This window comes from Dendropsophus ebraccatus, chromosome 14, assembly GCF_027789765.1.
Source record: "Dendropsophus ebraccatus isolate aDenEbr1 chromosome 14, aDenEbr1.pat, whole genome shotgun sequence".
NCBI lineage: Eukaryota > Metazoa > Chordata > Amphibia > Anura > Hylidae > Dendropsophus > Dendropsophus ebraccatus.
Genome location: NC_091467.1, coordinates 26,729,080 through 26,751,587, shown reverse-complemented (window position 1 = coordinate 26,751,587; position 22,508 = coordinate 26,729,080). Strand labels below are relative to the sequence as shown.

Sequence of the window (22,508 nt, the reverse complement as noted above, 5' to 3'; positions counted from 1 at the left end):
TAATAGCAATGCGCGGCCAATGGCTGAGAATTTCCTTTAACAGTTAATACCTCACCTGTCCACGCTCCTGGTCTTCTGTGCTCTGTATCTGTCCCAATGCCAAGCACTGTGGCTTCTGAGCGGCCTGTCTAAACTGACAGGGCGCTCAGCCAATCACTGGCCGGGACCACCCTTGCTAAACGATTATCGGGCCGTTTAATAGGCCAAGTAAATGAGTGCCAATCTAGCAGATCGTTTACACTATGGATCAGGCCCATGTAATAGGACCCTAAGGGTCCATTTACACAGAAAGATTATCTGACAGATTGTCTGCCAAGGTTTGAAGCCAAAGCCAGGAACAGACTGTAAACAGAGATCAGGTCATGAAGGAAAGCCTGAGATTTCTCCTCTTTTCAAATCCATTCCTGGCTTTGGCTTCAGATCTTTGGCAGATAATCTTTCTGTGTAAATAGACCCTAATGCAGCCAAATTAATTTCAGGCATTGACAGCCTGTCTGTCATCCATTTGCTGATATATACTTAAGTCCCATCTCAGCCAGTGATTGGCTGAGCAGGCAGTTCCTCCTCTGCTATATCTCGGAAGTAGAAAGAAGAGCCGAGCAGAGGAAGGAGATGCACCGAGACCTGCAGGGAAGTGGGGTAAACCAATATTATCGTTTAAAAAAAAAAAAGAATTTGCAAAACAAAAGCATACAACATAGGCACAATGGCCCATCAGATTTCTTTAGTTTTTAACAGCAGCATTATATATATATATATATATATATATATATATATAAATCTTTTTTCTGTCTCAGTCCATCAACTATTGTTAGTTTGGTATCTAAGCTAATAATACCTTTCCTAACGTTCACCTTGTAGTTTCCTCTACCTGCCCCTTATCAAGAGCGATGATTTACTGAAAGTGAAATGTATAAAGTGTAAACTGCTTTTCAGGTGCTCTCCTTCCTGTACAGACAGATCAGTGTCATAGATCATCCATGGTATAAATACATGCACACGTAGGCCACAGCTGATTTATCACCACTGCCTGAATAGAATGGGATGTTAAAGGGGTTTTCCAAGATTTCCTAAAAATTCATCAAAGGCCCAAACCTGCTTAAAAGTAAAAAATAAAAAAGCCTTACTTGCCTGTAATTCCACCGTTGCTCCAGCACCGCCACAGCTCCAGACCCACAGCGATGATGTCACGGGCATCACATGGGCGACATTACCACAGCATTTTTTTTTCATTTTAGTCAGATTCAAGACTCCAGTACCTTTTTAGAAAATCCCAGAAACCCCCATATAAACTCATATTGCTAAATCCCTGAGTGGGTGTTAGTGGGTGTTAGCCTAGCTCATATGATGTTTCTCATACTTACTCACAAAAAAGGGGGGATCCTGCTCCCCTATCTCTGTAGCAGATCTTTACAAGCAGTAGCATGGAGGACATTATAGAGACATACTCTGCAGTGTAATATTGGAATCACGCATTTAGCCCTGCCTCTGTCTCCACCCTTCCTAGATTTCTATGGGAAGCTGTAAATCAATTTTTTTTATTGGGTTGACTTTAGAGATGAGCGAATCGGGTTCGAGTCGATCCGAACCCGAACGTTCGGCATTTGATTAGCGGTGGCTGCTGAACTTGGATAAAGCTCTAAGGTTGTCTGGAAAACATGGATACAGCCAATGACTATATCCATGTTTTCCACATAGCCTTAGGGCTTTATCCAACTTCAGCAGCCACAGCTAATCAAATGCCGAAAGTTCGGGTTTGGATCGACTCGAGCATGCTCCAGGTTCGCTCATCTCTAGTTGACTTACCAACCACAACCACTTTTTCTAAGTGATGAGTTTAGGTAGAAGACTTGAAAAAAAAGTAAGTGACGACTCACGACTGGAGAAAGAGGCATTTTTTTGCTCTTGTAAGATATGTTAAAATGTTTCTTATATTCGCTTGTATTATGCAAAGTTTGCTCAATGAGCATTTAAAGGGATCCTGTCACATTGAAAATACAGTCCAAACAGCAGGTTTTAGAGCTGGAGGAGCTTCATGCGCTATGATGTGCTTAGTAGTCCAGTGGGCAGCCCTACTCAGACTCAATTAATAACAAATATATCTAGAGGCACATATACAAAGCAGGCTGTCATTCACTAATAGGACCACCCACTGACTCCTAAGCCCAGTGTGAGCAAATTAATAAATTACTAGTTATACTGAATCTTTTCCAGTGACAATATATATCAATCTGCTCGTATTCTCCAGCTCTGTAACATTCTCTCCATAGACTGGATTGAATTTTCAATGTGACGAGTTCCCTTTAAGGCTCATTCACATAGCCATATTGTTAGTGTAGATCCCATACATGGCACTGAATAGACGGAAACGTAATACATCCATTTGACGTAAGGCGGCTAGAGAACATGACCTTCAGATTTCTGCCTAGTGATGGCTCCACTTTATGTAAATGGTAATGGAGTTTGTATAAGCAGAACCGTACAATGTATTCCATATGGCTTACTTCCATGTATGTGCATTAGCTACATCGTAAGGTTCGATATTTGCCATGATGATATACAGGCCAAGGCCAAGGAGTTCACCTATAATGACATGTACAGAGTATGTGATCTGCAGACGTGAATACAACAGCCTCCTTGTGTCTTTTCATCAAATTAGCTACTTGTTGATCTATGCAAAGAAATATAAATACGTCTAGACGGATCCAGATTGCTGCTTGAGCCTTTGTTATGTTGTTGCCTCCTATCTGCGGATGTATTTTCCTCTCTAGGTCTTACAGCTATGATCTGTGGATTTGCATATACTTAGGCTATTTTTGTGTACAATCCAACATAAGAGGTATAAGAGGTAACTTGAAATGTTATTAGTAGTTTGTATGTTACATAGAATCCACTATTAAAATGGGTAAAAAAAAGACAAAAATGGAGTTCTAATAAATTCTTCTATTTGCATTTATTTAGGCCATTAGAGCATTATTGAGTATTTGTGGCTCCTCAATTCTTCTTTTCCTGTTGAATCATTTTAGATCTACTAGTTTTGGACTGTGATTGTGCAAAAAAAAGTTGCTATCCTTTGAGCACCATCTGCATCTTCGAACTCCATGTGCCGTTTCTCAGTTTTTCCTCCTAGAAGTTACTAAATAAATTGACAACTGGGTGTAAGCATTCCTTTGTCAAGGGGGTGTGTCCCTGCACAGCCTGATACTGTTAGCACTGATTAGACAGTTTTACAGTGTGGAGAGAGACACCCTCCTAACTGGTGACACCCAGTTGTCAATTTAATCATCAACTTCTAAGAGGAATAACAGAGATACGGCACAACATAGAGTTCTGAAGGCCCTATTACACAAGGCGATTATTGGCCGATATCAGTCGTTATGGCAGTTAATCGTTTAGTGTAATAAAAGACAATGATTTGGTTGATAATCGCATTGTGCAATAGGGCCTTTACAACTCTACGTTAAGCCCCCCACAGCTCCTTCTGGCCCCCCTTGCATTTATCTGTTCGCTGTTGGCACGTGTAAAAGCACTGAGCGGCAGTGAGCGGCAACGAGGAGCAAGTGAGCGCTGACCTGATAGGTCAGCGCTCACTTGCTCCTCTAAATTGGCCCGTGTAATAGGGCCTTAAGAAAAGATGCTCCCAAATTGTTATTTCTAGGAAAACACAATTATTTGGAGAAACTGACTGGTCAGAGGCGGTAACAGATTTTCCCCAATACAGTTATTAAAAGAAAAAAAAATAGACAAGTCGGGGGCGGTAACAGGTTTTCCTCAACTATCACATTATTGTTTAGCAATGTCATCTGCTATACTGGTCTTCCTTTAGGCTTCTACATAGCCTGCCCCTTCCCCAAGATTGGCGCTACTTTATAATGGTTACATGGTTTGGTAATGGACAGCCAGGGTCGCACGAACGATAGCTGGATTGTTTGTGTGGTCCTTTTGTTTCTATTATTTATCGGCATTTACTAATTCGGCAGCTGATCGGTGGGTCAGTTACACAGGGGGATTATTGACCTGTACAGCCGATAATCGCCCCTTTTAATAGGGCCCTTAAGCAAAAAGGTCCAACCTCTGTACCCTTTATGATTATTCCAGTATATTCAGCTATTGTTTGTTGAATAGCACTTTTTTATGCTCTTTTTATGCTCTTTTTTAATGATGACTGTATAATCATCATTTTGGGTGGCCCCATCACCCTCCATACCCATTCCGCATACGTTCCTCTTCTGATCCTTCGATTTTTATTCTCCTCTATCCCATTGTTTTTTTTTTTCTCTTTATAATGCCTCCTTCAATATTCCTACATGCACATAACCACTTCTGTCAGGCCCCTTTTATTCTGTTGTCTCCGCAGACCAGTAAAAGACCTCAGCGTCTTGCTTCCCGGATATGTTCACCCTTGGCTTTCTATTGCTGTAAAGAATGGACATACACACTGTACCTCAATGATGCCCCCACCTCTGTCAGGATTGAGTCAGTAAGCAGATTAAGGATGTGGATTTGCATGTGATTGAAGTGAGACGCTGCAGTTCACTGATTCCCACGCTGAACCATGCAGCACCAGCAGCCTCCGCACATACCACTACTGCCCTTACACAACCTTGCAAATTCCAGGACAGCTTGCATGTATCTTAACACCCAATATGTTGTCCCATATAGAGCCCTGGGGTCCCCATGTGTATGCTCTCATCCTTTCCACATGCCGTCATTGTTATTGGACTGAGATATTGTTATGCTAAGGCTAGGAAAGCCTCTGCTGCATACGACAACATATCCATAGGCCAGAAGAGCATTCTTCTGACCACTGTCAGGCTTGTATCGCTGTATGGAACAGCATGACAGACTTCACTATTTATATGAGGCATCCAACAAATATGCTACGCGGTATAGCATGAAATATATAGACGACAGATGGCAATTTAGGTATGTCTTGGACATCTATATATAAAGGAAATCTATATATAAAATGCATTGGGAAATTAGCCCTTTAGACACAAGCATATTGTTTTCCAATGATATTACTTAGTGATAAATAAAACTTTGCGTATTGTACTTTTTGCATGCATTCAAGGCCACGTTCACACAGATAAATTTTCTATGAATGACAGCCGTTGTTGACGATTTGCAACAACGGCCGTGATTAATAGAAAATTCACATTGTGCTGCAGACAATGGGATCCTGGTCAGAGTGTATACACATAGGGGGAGATTTATTAAACTGGTGTAAGGTAAAACTGGCTCAGTTGCCCCTAGAAACCAATCAGATTCCATGTTTCTTTCCACACACACTCTTTGGAAAATGAAAGGTGGAATCTGATTGGTTGCTAGGGGCAACTGGGCCAGTTGTGCTTTACACCAGTTTGATAAATCTCCCCCATAGTGTACGCTCAGGTTGGGATTGCAAGCGGCCACAATGAAAACTGACATGTCTGTTTTGTGCGGCTGCTATTCATTGGCTCCGGCCGCAATTTCTATTGTGTGCAGTGGTGAATTGGGATGCAGGCGGACGCAGATGCGTCCGTATCTCAATTCAGTAGAAATGAAATTTATCCGACCGGTACTTCAGTACCGGCCGGGATAAACTTCACTGACGGCCGGTGTCATACATTGTGTGAACGTGGCCTTAAAAGATGGGTGTCAGTCAAAAGCTATTGCTCCTGATACACGTGCACGCTCGGCTCGGCCTAAAGTGCATGTGTTCTTAATGGGGACCGGTGAGAAAGCTGGTGCCAGACTCCTTCTAAGATTAAAGTTGGGCGGGAGGCCGCCATACACATAAAATAGCTGGCCAGTCCTGATGAAGTCATTGGGTTCAGCAAACACATGTCTAGTGTGCAGGGTCAGCTTTAGTTACATAATATACCTTATAGTCTATATAGTTATATATATAAATGCCTCTCCCAGTCTGTGGTTTCGGCAATACCCACACCCAACAGATCTCCATAAGCCACAATATATTACATTGTATGCCATACCTATGTAACCAGGCCGCACTGACGTCTATGTACAGAGTATAGGATATAAGTATAGAGGATATAAGGGGCTCCGATTATTATTCATATCTATTGGAGGTGAGCAAAACAGAAGCATGCTCGAGTCCGCATTTGTTTACCAAAGGCTGAAGAAGTTGGATGCAGACCTAGGGCATCCTAGAAAACATGGTCTATAGGCTGTATTTATGTTTTCCCAGATTCCCTAGGGCGACATCCAACTTCTTCAGCCACCAGTTGCGCTCATCTCTAATAACATTTTTAGAGGTCCTCAGAATTGGACGTATGTGACGTGACACAAGACAGATTTGTCATCCCATTCATCTAAATGGCAATGTAAATGTTTGCCATTTGCCTACTGTTCAGTATGATAGAGTGAGGAGTTATGACAATTCCTTCTGTAATATGACACATCTGCTGTTCAGAATGTATTCTAATATGTACGTCCACCTTATGAGTTGAGTGATGATGGACACACGTGCTCAGTCAATCCGTCCACTAGGTACTATAATTACTGCAGACAATGCCACCTTCCTACCCTGCTTGTCAGGGAAAGAGCAGAGCCTCTGCTGTAGAGTGGCATATACCTTTTATAGTAGAGGTAAGATGGGGATATACTGCCAGAGGAGCAAGGAGGCTGATTCTGCTTAGAACCCTTCCCCAATAGCAGCAGGACCAGGGAGAATACATGAGAGAAAAACATTTTTTAAAGATATTTTTTTATTCAAGAGACATGGGAAATAACTTGAAATCTGCTGGTACCATTATTTTATTACTTTAGGGAGAAAATTGATTGATGTAGTGCTTCTATATTTACTGAAATGTATCTTTAGGGAATTTGCAGGTCTATAGTGGCCCATCTGTTTATTGTTAAACCATTAGCCGGCCCATTGATACTAGCTCAGCATCCGCCTTCTTTACCGCATTGGTAGCTGTATATTATGCACCCATGAAGATTGGGTCCCTTTACCAGGGTATGAGTGCCCCCCTAAGTACAGAGGCTTATGTGTGTCTATAGGATTGAATAGGATTGCATTATCACAGTATAACACTGAAATCATTGAGCATACGACATCACAAGCTTATATTCACATACATAGAAGAGATGTTCTTTAATGGTGATATTTCAGGAAATGGCCATCTTTGCTTCCTTCCCAATCCGTATTTTCTCCATTATATTTAATCTCAGTAAATCCCCTCTTTTCTATGTCTTGCCTTGTCTCTGTTCTGCTCTCTTACGTCTCTTAGGACCACTGTTATTCTTCTCCGTCTTGTTATAATCTTATCTAGCTGGTAACCTTTCTCCACTGCGAGTGCCCCCATTTATTACAGCTTGGGCTGTGCCCCCCTCACCAGTCAGCTCCCTGTACATTCACCTCATCTATGTGTGTACCATCTATCATCTGTCTCTCTATACTCTATTGTCTGTCTATCTATCAATCTCTGTCTATCTATCTGTCTAGTCTACGGAATATATTCGCCACAGCATTCCCAAAAGCTATGTTAAGGTGCGTTTATTTTTCTATCAAGTGTGAACAGGCAACGTTTCAAGCTTGAGGGAAAAGTAGAAAAGTAAATGCACCTTACATGCTGCTGGGAGTGCTGTGGTGAATATTTTTTGTGGACTATTGAAATGTACCACTGTTTGGATCAAGCCTAAGTCATTGATTTGCGCCCTACCTACTGTGCATGGTCTGTCCTTTGAAAGTTCAGCTTTTCTCTATACTATCTATCTATCTATCTATCTTTGTATGTATGTATATATCTATCTATTTATCTACAATCAAAAGGCTGCCGCACTCCAAAGTAACCAGTGAGTGCCGCAGCTTTTTGATTGTACTGTATATAGCCATGCATCAGAGGATCCTGGTACATCTGATGGCACTCACCTGCTATTCAACGAGTGCTGCAAATATTTTGTGAAATATCTATCTATGTATTGTATCTATCTATCTATCTATCTATCTATCTATCTATCTATCTATCTATCTATCTATCCTCTATCTGTCTCTTTTCTCTCACTCACTCTTACTTTTTGTCTCTATCCCTCTTCAAATGTTTTCTTTCTTTCTTTCTTTCTTTCTTTCTTTCTTTCTTTCTTTCTTTCTTTCTTTCTTTCTTTCTTTCTTTCTCTCTCCATATCTCTCTCCCTCTACATCCCTCTCTCTCTCTTTCTTTATCTCTCTCTCCCTCTACATATCTCTCTCTCCCTCTACATCGCTTTCTCCCTCTATATGTGTGTGTGTCTCTCTCTTTCTTTCTCTCTACATCTCTCTATCTGTCTATGGTGCACACAGCAGTGAGTTGCAGACTTGTCTCATTTTAATGCAGCAAACACAAAGCAGCTGTTGATTCCAAGAAGTCTCCATAATGAACCACGTGGAAGTCGGAGCTGGAAGGTAAGGCTCCAGCTGTTAACCCGCTCCCATCCACAGAACATTGGAACGGCCCCATACGCCTTCTCTGCCCGTTCCCATGTTGTGCGGCAGTGCCAGGGTTAACCCCCGCTCTGCCAGCTCTGCAGCTGCTTCATATCCCGCACATACTAATGTATTTATCAATAGTGCAGAAAGCAGGGGAGGGGAGGGGTCCGTCCTGCGGCTCTGTTACTGTGGGGGAGCAGGGAGGAGAGGATGGGGAACAGTGCCATATATCTTATCCTTTCTGGCTCGCGTTCACACTCCATCAATATGGATGTCTCTCTTTCTCCCATTATCTCTGGTACCATCACTCTTCTTCGCTAATCCAATCCTGTCGCCCCTCTTTTTTTCCACATTTTTCTTTGTCTTCTCGCCACTTCCTTTTTTTCCCCCCTTCCCGGCGGCTCCATCTCTTCTCGGTAGTTTCATGCTCTTTTTTCTTTCCTTTCCTTTCGCTCCTGTTGTGTCATGTTACAGTGTCTCCCCCGGTCTACCTGTCTTTGTTTCATCCCTTTATGACATCCTCGTCCGCCGTGTTTCTCGCCTCGTCTCTCCCTTCTCTTGGTTAGGTCCATCCATGTTCCCTGCCCACCATCTCCGGCATCATCCTCACATCCGTCTCCCTCACTTTTTGTGGCCATTTTTCTCCTCATTCACTTTCCACCTCTGACGCCCCTCACTTTTCCCCATCCCCACCTTGCTTCATGTTACTCTGCAATATCTCACATCTCATTCACTGTCTCCATCCCTCCCTCCCTCCCTCATGCTAAGCTATCCTGCACCTTCTGGGTTATATTATAGATAGACATTACTGTAAACCAGATTGACACTTGCCGTGTCTCTGGATCCCCAGCTGTCTCATTCCTTCTAGTCTGTCTCTTTTATTCCCCCCCCCCCTTCTCATTCCATCTTTATCAGGGTTAGTAAAGTTAATTCGTCCTACATCTCTCCCTCCATTCTTCATCGGGACCTTGTTCTTCGGCCTTTTCTCTCCTCACCATTTCCCATAGCGCCTCTGGAGCTCCTCTCCTCCCTGCCGTCCTATCTCTATTTTCCCTCTTCGACCATCTTTTCCAGCTCCTGCTATATTAGCGGTAGTTACACAGTCCGCGGTAATGTCTGTGTAAACACACACTGTGCAGCTGCCAGCCTCAAGCCTCAATATGCTTCCAGAGACGGAGTGTCACATTTCCAATATAAAACTAGTGCCAGCCTCACCCTCACATGCTGATACACCATGACTTGTATTCAGAGCGCAAACATTGGCACCAGTGGCTCTCTACATATATGCATACCCCCCCCAACTATACAACTATACATTGCGTATTCACTGCTGTGCTCCTACATGACAAGAATTCACCTCCCCGCCATCTTTATGGAACTGACCTTCATAGTGCAGAGAATGAACACCATTATGTATAGTCAGAGCATAGAAGAAGGGAATGTCCAACACACCGCAACGTGTATACACACTTCTATAGCAAAGGAACAGAAACCCCACTATATACAGCAACTTACCATCTGATCACACCCCTCACATATCTGTAGTATAGAGAGAGACAGGGTATACACACGCCGCTACAAGTATACATACAAATAGGACCCCCATGTACTTCAGCTTACCATTACATGTGATCACATACTAGTGCACATTGCCAAAGTACAGAAAGACACGGTATACATATACTTCAGCTAACCAAAACATACTTAACACATCAACAATGAAAACGTAACCTAAAAAGTCTTCAGATGCGCCAGATCTAGCGACCCAGGCATGATGGGAGTTGTAGTTCTGCAGTAGGCTGGAGAGACGCAGTTTGCAGATGACTGGTGTGAAACGACTCGCACCACAAATCACACGCAATGCTTCCTTTTCCCACTTATATTCATGGATCAGACACATGTAGCGCCAGCCTCCCCCTCACACACACATACGTGTATTTATAGCTCAGTGAGAAGTGTTGTCTCCCATACCAGTCACTAATGCACCAGCTCCCGCAGGAGCCCTGCCAGCCGACATCTCACACCCCAATACACCCATTCTTGTGTTCACACTTGACACAGGCACAATAAGTGTTGTGGGTACGTGGAGGAGTAGCATAGAGCTAGGCACTGCCAGCCTTATGCCAATACATGGCTGTATGCATATTGACATCAAAGAACGTGGCATTTATTTACAACCCAGACAGACGCTATGCTGGTCTCGCCCTTTATATTTACAGGCCTGCGTGTCTTACACTGCCTTTATGTGTGTACACGTGCATTACAGCAACGATAGTTTTATCCTATGTCCAGGCATAATAGGAAAAGCTTTTAGACTTCTAGCCTCTACTTTAGTAGATAGGTACAGTTTATCTTCCCCCTAAGCCCAATGCTGTCCTGGCATGATGGGGATTGTAGTTTTGCAACAACTGGAAAGCAACAGGTATAACACTGATGTATAACACTACAGATGTAGATATATTAAATAAAAAATTGAGACTTCTAGCCTCTACTTTAGTAGATAGCTTAGGTTCATCTTCCCCTCCTAGACTAAGGCTGTCCTGGCATGATGGGGATTGTAGTTTTGCAACAGATGGAAAGCAACAGGTTGGGAAACACTGATGTATAACACTACAGATGTAGATAAATAAAAGCTTTTGCCCTTCTACCCCCCTACTTTAGTAGATAGCAAAGGTACATCTTCCCCCACAGTCCCATCGTGAGGTATACAAAGAGGTAATCTTGTGATTAATGTCATGCCTGTGGGATTAGCATGTTTTTCCTTCTAGGTAGTGACAGATCTATACATTTACCGAATTGCATGTTATTATTCATGTATGTCCATCCATAAAAAAGTGCACAAAAGTGGTCGCCATCGTGGCATAGCCGGCGCTTTCCATGATAATGAGGAATTAGTGCAGGAAAGAGGATAGGGAGAGCAGCTGCAGCCCTAAATCCAGCTGACCCCTTCTTGTCCCGCAGGGTGTTACTGCTGTTCTTATGTTGTCTGTCAATATACCTCTGTGGCAACACCCGCCATATTTATTGTGACTCAGGAAAAGGCCAAAATACTGAAAACTTTAGAAGGAATTGAGATGTTGGCAGAAAAAGACCGCTTGGATCATCAAATGGTAGATATATGTATAATATACGTATTCTCATTATTAAAAGTTATCCCCTAGCCACATGGTTAGAGATAAGTAGGTGAGGGTTGGACCACTGAGACTCCCACCGATCTCAGTCATGAAGAACAAATGTCTTCCGAATGATTAGAGTACTGAGCTAAGCAATGTTTGGAATGAAGCGGTCGCTGCTCAATTCATTCATATGTCCCCCTTTTTGGGATCGGGACTCATCTTACTCACCACTGGGACCCCCACCAATCCACTAGTTATCTCTCATCCTGTGGATAGAGGATAACTTTTGATGTTAATGCACCTACTGAGCAATTACCACCCACAGCTGCTGGACGTTTGTTCCCAGAATCTACTACTCTTTCCATGAAATAATATTTTCTAACATGTCTTCCATTATTCCTCCCAACTAATGTCAGGTTGTACTGTATATCAATTGGACCTTAGTGGTAACCTAGAATAAAGGCTTTTTTACACAGTAACAAAGGGCCGGTGAATAAGAAAACACTAATTCGCCGACTGATTAGCTCTTTTGTGCGGCCGTTTAAATTATCGTTTTCTGCCACTTATCGCCCTGTGCAAACAAGCAATGTGCGCCCGACAATGATGAATTTGAAGGCTTGCATGATTGATGGAGCCTTGTGAAGGCTTAGCAAAAGAGTGCCGATCACCAAGTGTACAAAGACGTTTTATAGACCTCGGTCAAAACTCTAAGTTAGTCCTATTTGGCAAGGACTTAATAAATTTTACCCTATGGAGTTGGTGCATGCCTGTAAGAAGCCATAAGGAGGTCCATGGGTTCTAGAGGAGCAAAGTTAGGAAAAGTTGAAGTGAAGAGAATAGTGATGGGTGAGTGGGGCAGGAGAAAAGGGACTCCTCAAAAGTTTTTGCATAGATTTTCTTATTTTCAGGGAACTTCTCTTTTCAGCCTAGATTTTTTGTTCTCCATACATTTACATGTAAGACAAAGCACAAATGAAGTTTCCCCATTCTTCTGGCCCTTTACATACTCAGAATACAGTATTAAACGTCCTGTGCTCCTCTACCTTCTGCTCCTTGCTGGGTTCAGCAGGAGGGGCCTCCTCCCCTATTATCTGCTGATTTTCTTCCTCCCTTCCTCGTGGGACTCTCATTGATCCCTTAATGTCCTGCAGTTCAGACTGCGCAATGAGTTATAGGCTGTAATGCATTTCGCCTCTTCTGTCTGAACAGGGAGTTTGCATGGGCCTTAACCCTTACGCTCCTTCCAAAATCCTCAAGGAAAGCTTGGATTCATGTTAACTGTAACATGTAATATAGACAAACAATACTTAATATACTTATTGAACCAGAACTTATTTGGTTTGTCAATACCACATTGGGGCCACCTCTGTGTTGTATGGATTCATAGATGATCACATTTGAACTTCTGTAGGACCCTGCTGCCCCTCTATATACTTCAAATTTCAATAGAGAATTACAAAAAGTTTTTTTTCTAGATTTTGTATAATTGTAAAGAAAAAAAGAAAGGCTTAGGGAGTCGAGAAATGAAAACTACAAGATGTTAGGTATTGGCCATTGCTAGAGAAGAGCGCAAGTCGAGCATGCTCGAGTCCAACTGTTCGACATTTGAATACCGGTGGCTGAAGAAGTTGGATGCAGCCCTAGGGAGTCCTGTAAAACATGGATACAGCCTGTGACCTGTGGCTGTGTCCATGTTTTCCTGGACTCCCTAGGTCTGCTTCCAACCTCTTCAGCCACTGGTAATCAAATGCTGAACAGTCAAACTTGAGCATGCTCATCTCTAGTTACTGCCTTTGTAAGATACTATTAGGATACAGATAATAGGTGCCGACACTCAGATTCAAAACAGTTCTGGTTTGCAATAAACAAGCTTTACAAGACATTATGGTTACAAGAACTTTTAGCGTTTCACATCAATAAGTAGGTAAAAAAAATCCAGTCTTTGTGGTGGCGGTGGTGGCACCTAAAGTTGGCCAAAGACAACTGCGAGATCTTCTTGTGGAGAACTCTTTTCTTGACTATCTTCCAAGCATGGTGGTGGTGTGGTGCAAGCAAAAAATCAAGGGGTTGTCCATAACTACCAGTCTGGTAGTAGCTCTTATGTTGCAAGCCGATTTCTAGGATCAACTTCTCCCACACTTCTTCCCCTAGAGGTGAGTGCAACTGAAGCATGCTTGAGTCAGATTTTTTGGCATTTGAATAACAGTGGCTAAAAAAAGTTGACTCCAGCTCTAGGGAGTCCAGGAAAACATGGATACAGCCTATGACCAGACTCCTTAGGCTAGGTTCACACTGCGTTTTCAGCATCCGTTTAACGGATCCGTTTTTTTTAACGTCCAGAAAAATAAGGTCAGCAACGTTTTTTGGTCCGGCAAAAAAAACGGATCCGTTTTTTTTAATAATAGAAGTCAATGGAAAAACGGATGCACACAAATGAATCCGTTTTTTGCAATCCGTTTTTCATGCGTTTTTTGCAAAAAACGGATGCTGAAAACGCAGTGTGAACCTAGCCTAAGAGTACATGCATTCACTGCTATTCAAATGCCGAACGATCGGACTCACGCATGCTCCAGTTGCACTGATCTCTAGTTCCCACGCTTTTGTGTTGCTCAGTGTTTGCCGACTCTGATAATGCCGGATTGTAGTATCAATCACTAGCTGTAAATAGTCATAATATCAGACCCGTTATTATCTCGTCTGCGCTCCCCTCTCATCGCATTGACTACAGTGGTAGTGTGTACACAGAGGTTTGATGGGGGACTCCATTATGGGGGAAGTGGTGCTTTCTTATGCCAAGTAGGGAACAGTCTTATTAGGCTATTGGTCTGATTGATGCATTTATCGCTCTTTGTTAGCCCAGCCTTTCTCTCTTAGCATAGCCCATTGTCTGTATCTAATTACATTGTCAATGTACTAGGGTAAAGCTGAATATTTCATCATTAGTCGCTTTAATTTGCAATTTAATTTTTTTGGGGGGAGGAATTGTGTTCAGCCATTGTTTCAGGAAAAGTGTCAGATACTATTTCAGAACATGACGGATATCTCTTACCCGAGTAATAGCTCCAATGACAGCTGTTCGAGCCGCCTTGTTGCGCGGTGCTTGCTTCTTTTTTTTTTCTCCTACATGGTTACAAAATCACATGGGACGGGGGAATAGAATAATTTCAGAAATAACTTTGGCATAGTAATCTTTACATAATGTGGTTTCGCGCACCACAGCTGTCTTCATGTGTGGAGCAGATGCGGGCAGGCATTGCTGCAAGGAGCAGGGCATCTACTTGGCTCGCCTGAGCTGTAAGCCAAGGGGTTTTGTTACTAGTTATGCTGAAGAGTAGTGGTTAGTGTCCTTTATCATTTAATATATATGTTTAGTTTTCTTTACAAACAATCAAATTCTTGGGTTTGTTTCACTAGCAAATCCCAGCAGATCTGGTATTTTTGGATATTTCTGCATTTGTTCCTAAAAACTTTGTTGATACAGGTGTGATGAGACCCAGGAGGCCACTATAGACCTCAACCAGGACAACCGTACAGATTCAAACTGTCCCTCTTTGAGGAGGATCTGTCGCTCTCTTTATCTTGAGCTTCTATGTCCATGAATACAATGCAAGTACAACAGTCACTTAGAACAGTAACATGGAGAGCGGGGGAGTGTAATATGACATATCAGTTGTAGCATCCACACGTATGACAGCATCACCCAGATCACCAACTATTCTGCTAAACCAACCACAAGTCACCCTGGGGTCCAGCTTTCTCGTCCTTCCCATACACTGCACAGTTGATCGTTCATGTGTTCTCTATGGGAAGGAATGAGCCACCACTAGACAGCTCTAGAATCAGCTTATCCCTCTGAGAACAGAAGGGTTGGGCAGTGAGAATCCACTACGCCCAACCATAAGCTACACCAACATCATCAGTTGGTGGAAACTCGAGAGGCCCCCAAACACTTTATACTGACAGCCAAACCAAGTGTATGGGGACCTTTAGGCTGGGTTCACACTAACGTAATATGAACACATTTTTGCATCTGTATTATGACCACAAGTCCTGGCCCGACTTCAGGTCTGGGCATCAGACCCACAGTTGAGCTGAAGCTTCCGGCCATAATATTTATGCAAAAATGTGTCCATATTATGCCAGTGTAAACGTAAAGGGAACCTTACACCATTTCTGTGCCGCTTGAACCACAAGTCATCAGGGCAAGGCTTCTTATCCCCCAACCTAGAATGATAGCTTATACCCAAACATGGTGAGATCAAGGCAAATTTGTTAGCTCTATATTCTACTTTGAAATGCAGACATGAGATATAAAACACGATACATCTCTCTTAGCTGACGGTTGTTTGCAAAGTTATAAAATCATGTTTTCTTTCCAAGCTCAAATGTCTTAAAGTCCGTGCTGAGCTGCAGTATGCACGCCTCCTTCCTCCTACACCGCTCCCTGTTTTGCATGATTATTGTAGAGCGCTCAGAGGTGGCACAGCCTCTATGACACCTGAGCTTGGAAGGAAAACATGATTTAATAACTTTGCAAACTGCCGTCAGCTTAGAGACAGGCATCATCTGATTTATCTCCCTATCAGCTATTTGCCCATGTCTGCAGCACCAAGCATCACATAGAGCTGAAAGATTCCCTTGAACTGGCCCTAGATATGAAGTTTCTCTCCTTTGCAGCCAGAAAAGTCACTGGGAATGGGACGTATACAAATACAGTCTTTGCAGAACATACTTTGCCATCCATTTTCCTCCCGCCTGCCCAGTCCTATCTTGTTTCTCCGCATCTCTCCAGCATTACTCATACTCATGATTTTGATGCCCTCTGTCGAGTGTCTCGACAAACGTCACAGTCTTTGATACAGCATAATGTTTCCATGCCCGTTCCTTCTTTTTCTGCCACATATCACCTGTGTTGTGACTCACACTTACATGGTAAAACAAGGCAGTAACCATAGATACAGCCGGGAGAGCTCTGCGGAGGAGTGCGGAGGGACACATCTAGGGCTCAGGTACCCTTATTTGTTTAGCTGCACCCTACCTGAAAATACCGGTTCAATTGACTTACGTTACACTGAGACTCTTCTTATTCCAGTGTATATTCTCTATGTGCTGCTGGCTAAAATGTCATCGATAAAGAAACATATAGATACCTGATAGGCCCTTATTTTCCTTCTGGTACATATTAAGGCCCTATTCCACGGGTCGTTTAGAGGAGCAATATCGTTCGTATTCGGCCGATATCGGCCGCTACGAACGATATTCGTAACGTGGAATAGAGTGCAACGATCAGCCGACATCGTTCATGTCGGCTGATCGTTGCAGTTGCTTGTTTTTCAACATGTTGAAAAACAAGCGACTGATATAGCAGCGATCTGCTGCCGTCGCTCCGTTGAATAGGAGCATCGGCAGCAGGCGCTGCTATATCCTATGGGCTGCCCGGACGATCAGCGATCCCCCGGGCAGCCCCCCCAGCAGCTCCCCGCCGCCCCTCCCGCACTCACCCGCTCGCTGACGCCGCGTTGAATAGCGGCGGCAGCGAGCGGGGAACGAGGAGCAAACGAGCGCTAATAGCGCTCGTTTGCTCCTCCAAACGACTCGTGGAATAGGGGCATTAGGGCTCTATTCCACCAGACGATTATCGTTTGCATAATCGGTAACGATTTACGATCTCAAACGACCGCTATTGCGAAAGACCTGAAAACGTTCACTCATTTCCATGGAACGATAATCGTTACTTATGATCGTAATTGCGATCGTTTTTCTTCGCTATTTATTCGCTATTGCGTTCGTATCTATTGCGAACGACCGAACGATGTCTTATTCAATGCGAACGTTTTGCGAACGAGCAACGATAAAAATAGGTCTAGGTCTTATAAAGCGATCAACGATTTCTCGTTCGGTCGTTAATCGTTAACTGCATTTCAACCGAACGATTATCTTTTAGATTCGAACAGTTTAACGATAATCTGAACGATAATCGTCCGGTGGAATAGGGCCCTTAAAGGGGAACATTTCTGATTCTTTTTGAACTCCAAACCAGCAGTCATGCCTTATGACCTGAACTGGTATGAATGTCTCTAAACATCACTGTATGCTAAATGCGATGCAGAAGTCCCCAAAAAAGCCCAAGAGTAAACTGAGCGGTGACAATATCAGGAAGTGTGACATAGTCTTGGTTTCCACCATGAGCCTCGTGGCTTGGATTGATTTTCTCACACCTCTGCATTACTGCCGACCCCCTCCAAAGCTTGCATATGCGCCTTCTTCTCCCCAGGCATATATAGTATAGCGAAGTGCACCCTGCCAGGATTCATGTACTGCACATGTGCCAGGACTGTCAGAAGAGGATTCTTGCTATATGTGCTATACAGTGATGATTTGAACCTGGGCACAGAACCTCGATGCACTATCCATGCCTGGAGATGAATGGCAACCACACACAAGAAAATAGTGATGTAGAGTGGCCTGGGGGGGGTGGAAAGTTAGAGCCCAGATGGCATGACTCTTGATTTTGTCACCGCTCATGCTTGAGTCCGAACGTTCAGCATTTGATTACCGGTGGCTGAAGAAGTTGGGTGCACCCCAAAGAGTCCTGGAAAACATGGATACAGACATAGGCCATAGGCTTTATTCATGTTTTTTAGGGCTACCAAGAGCTGCATCCACTTTGCCAAACTATCGGGCTCGGAGCGCATCTTAAGTGGTAATGCTTAGACCCCGTATACTTTGGTCTACAGCAGGGGTCCCCATCCAGTGGCTCAGGAGCCACATGTGAGTCACGACTGTATGGCTCACAATAGGAGTCCCAAGTGATGGCCATATGTACTTGAAACATTGTTGCAGACATATCCAAACTGCCAAACGACATAAGGCTGCGTTCACACGTACAGGATCCGCAGCAGGTTAGATGGAGCAGATATGTATGTAACTAAGTAACTAAACACAGCATCAATTCTGCTGCGGATCCTGTACATGTGAACGCAGCCTAATACTAGTTTCAAATTTCACAATAAAGTTTTTGTCGGCAGATGTTTACAATTTTTTCTCCACATTTCATTTTTTTTCGCCTCCACCTTTGAGTTAAATGTGGTTTAGGACCCCCGAGTGGAATATGTTACAAAAATTTCCGGGATATTTTTGGAAATATTGTCAGTTCATATAATGAGACACCTGATTGCGGTTTAGGGTCCAAAAACAACATGGCAGGTTCCCATTAAATCAGAATATATCAGTGGTAAGGGGTCTTATAGAGGTAGTGTTTTGCCTTGTCATTTTCTTGATCATATTATACTGATGCATGTATTGCCCTAACATATCCTGTCATCATACCCCAGCTGCTGAATGTGGAAGAACATAGCTTGCATGATTCAGAGTTCTCCTGTCCTTGTAGACGGATTCTGAGAAGCACAATGGGCTTTTTTCTTGTCTATCCTTCATAGTGAAGATGTTCTTCTCAAACCATTGTTCATGTTCATCTCCTTTCTTTGTCTATTTCTGAAGATTCTTGCCTTGACCTTTCTTCTATGTGAGAAGCAGTCTGCTTCATTTCTTTCTCCTTGTACGTGGATATGCATACTCTATAAGCTGCATCTTATGTGTTTCAAGGAAGGTGAATGGCAGGCATCCATAATACATGCCTTCTCCACTGCAGCCTTGTAATTTAGGGTATGCATTTATCCTGCTCTTTATCCTTCTCTTCTTTCTTTGTGCTGTTAAATGTTACCTGGATATTCTTTTACATTACTTTTGACTACATATGATTTCAGCGATGGACAACGCTGAGGACCATGGTGTCATTTATATTGGTGCCATCAGACCATCTCCAATTTCCCCTTTGGCAGAGGTGGCTGATACAACCTGTGGAACCTTCATCAGATCTGTATGATTACTATGGACAGATCCCACAATTTTCCTAAACAACAATATAAAACAATACTGCCAGAACTTGCATGGCAATGTTTGGCAGTTCCATAGAGAGTGAATGGAACGCTGGCCACAAATGCACCATGAGCACCACTAATTCCGGGGAAACTTTTTTTTTCCTCAAGTGCTATTTAAGGCTAGGTTCACATCACAATTTTGCAATCCATCTCATGTTTTTGTGTATTTTTAAAAATGGATGGAAAATGGATGAAAACGGATTGCATGCAACAGCATCCATTTTTACCATCCGTTTTTGCATTCGTTTTTTTCCATAAAGTGGATACATTTAACGGATTGCAAAATTGTGATGTGAATCTAGCCTTAGTCCTTGGAGAGGAACCATCACCAATCATCTTATTCTTTACCTTTGGATAGGGAATAACTTAATCAGATGGGAATACCCCTTTAGATTCCTATAGTCCCATTCCCTTGAAGGACTTGTCTAGTCCAAAATACCCATTCTCATTTGCCCATTTAGAAAATTAGAGGAAGGGGGACATTTGTCCAGAATCCTCATCTCTTCAGAGTATCTCTCGCTCTGGAGGACCTGTCTTGCCCTGCATTACACCCATTAATTTGAATGGACAATGTTCTTAATTTCCCCTCTGCTGGCACTGCCGCGGAACTGACGACCAAACAGCCGCTTGGCCATCAGTTGTATCTCCCACCCACTACCCGGTCTACCCATACACAGGAAAATTCGTCACAGCTGTAGCTTATCTCTCCCTGAGCAAAGGGGTTGAGCAGTGATTTTCCTTCACGCCCGACCATTATCTCCAACGACATCATCTGTCAGTGGTTGTTCGGGAGAGCCCCATATACCTTAGACTGATGGTGGACTAACATCTAAGGTGTAAGGGATGGGGAACTTTAGTGCCAGGGTTCCCCACAAATTGCAGCTGACCCTTGAGGGTTCCTGCAGGCGTACACTGTGGGATCAGCTTACGATTTAGGGAACTAGTCTTAATGCCACAACCAGATGTACTTTTTTTCGGCAATCAGTATAAAACACCTACATCTTGGGGTTGGAGGCTCTTAGCATACATTAGTATACCCCTTTATGGGCCCCTTATAGATACTGTCATTTAAAGCTCCTCTCATCATTTTTAGTTTTTTTTTCTTCTATTCTGTATTTATAGCACAAGAACGCTAAAAATGCATCCCGCATAAAAGGACAGGCCGAAAAGCCACGCTTTGCACCAGGACTGTCTAGTGTCACGGCTTTTCTTTCTACAGCTACCACACAAGGGGGATTATTTTCTCAGACTCGGGGTTTATGGGCCGCTTTAGAAGAGACCTTTTCATTAAACGACTAATTGTCCTTCATTAAGAACTTGCATGCGTGCCAGCCGGGCATCCTTGGCACAAATGACAGTAAATTTGGCAGCAAAGACAAAATTAATTCACGTTCACCTAGAAAGATGTTGTTGATACTTTTGAAAGCTAATTCAATGAGGGTAAAAATAGAAAAAAAACGGAGGATACAAATTAGGTTGCTGCCATTTTCCATTGCCTGTTCCTGATTCTCACTGGCAGGCTTGTTTAGATACAGGGAACACATGGAGGGGGGCGACAGGAGGATTGATGGGATCTGATTATTCTTTTTGTGTTCCTTTTAAAGAATTTTAACAAATCGTGCAAGACTGAAAAAAAGTTTGGGGCTGGTTTCACACATAGTATTTTGGTTGGTATTTTTAGCCAAAACCAGGACTAAGTCCAACATAAAGGAAGAGATGCAAATCTTTCCATTATAGTTTTTCTCTGTGTTGGTTCCACCTCTGGTTTTAACTAAAAATAATGCCCAACATAGCATACGTGAACCCTGGGATTTTAAAAACTTTTTGCCATGTAGTAGAGACATGGCAAAAATTTTGATTACTAATGGTTGAGCGACGGAATCCGCGGCAGGTTATCCATGTGATTTCCGTAATGTGCACATACCCTTACATTGGAAATTCATTTCAGTCATTTGACAGAAAGCTGGGGAAAAACCCATGATTGGTTGGGGTCTAAACCCCTAGATCCTGATTGACCAAAGCTAAAATGACAGTGCTCATCATAGAAGCTGGACAAGCTGAGCAGATTTATATGTAGTTATCTTGTAAAAAGATTCTTATAACTTATATTTTATTCATATTCACATTTTTGCTTATTCTGAGCTTAGAAGTCTAGTGGGCTGTCCTACTCAATAAGTGACAGCTGTCCCTGTAAGTATGCATACAGTGAAGACTATCCTTTACTGATTAGGACAACCCCCTGGACTCCTAAGCTCAGAATAAGAAGTAATGTAATGAAAAACTAAAAGTTATAGGAATCTTTTCTCACAAAACTAAATATCTACTCGGACTGCATTTGTAACGTGACTGGTTCCCTTTAAAGTACCCAAGGTCTACAAATGAATGATATAGAGAAATTAGAAGTGAAAGCAAACACTTGTGTGTAAGCCTGTGTAGACCACAAGGGTAGGGCTTAGCTAAATGGTGGAGGAATTAGCTTACCAGGTCTCTCTAGAGAAAGAGGATAAAGGCTGACCGTAGGCATGAGACATCTGCCTTCCATGCATCCCTATTCCCCATTTAACATGATGTAACACAACTTCACCCAAAGGTCAACATGATGTGACATAACTTCACTTAAAGGGAACCTGTTGCATTGAACAAGAAGGAGTATTCATTGTAACCCCTCCTTATTCTTGGCTTAGGAGTCCAGTGGGCAGAGTAGGACCGCCCATTGGACTCCTAAGCCCAAAATTAGTAGGGCATTCAATCAATAAAATACAAGCTTTACTAAATCAGTTTACATTAAACTATATATCAATTTGCACAACATTTCCTGAACATGTCACGATGCCGGTAGATCGGTTAGCATTTTTATGGTGAATTGTTCCCTTAAAGTAGAGGGGCTTCCAGTCACCATATGTAAAGCCTGTGGTCCTGAAATCAAGTGAAAGAAGACGTCCTAATCCTGATGAATCTAAGATTCAAAGTCATACAATATAACTCTAGATGTGTTTCGTGTATGGTGATGGTGGCGTCGCGTGTCGTGTAGAAGAC

The 22,508-nt window shown here is 42.8% G+C and overlaps 1 protein-coding gene across 2 annotated transcripts in view; it reads left to right on the top strand.

The window, feature by feature from the left end:
• Positions 1–22,508, top strand: part of THRA (thyroid hormone receptor alpha) — a 130,580-nt gene that overhangs the window by 49,082 nt on the left and 58,990 nt on the right. The window lies entirely within an intron of this gene.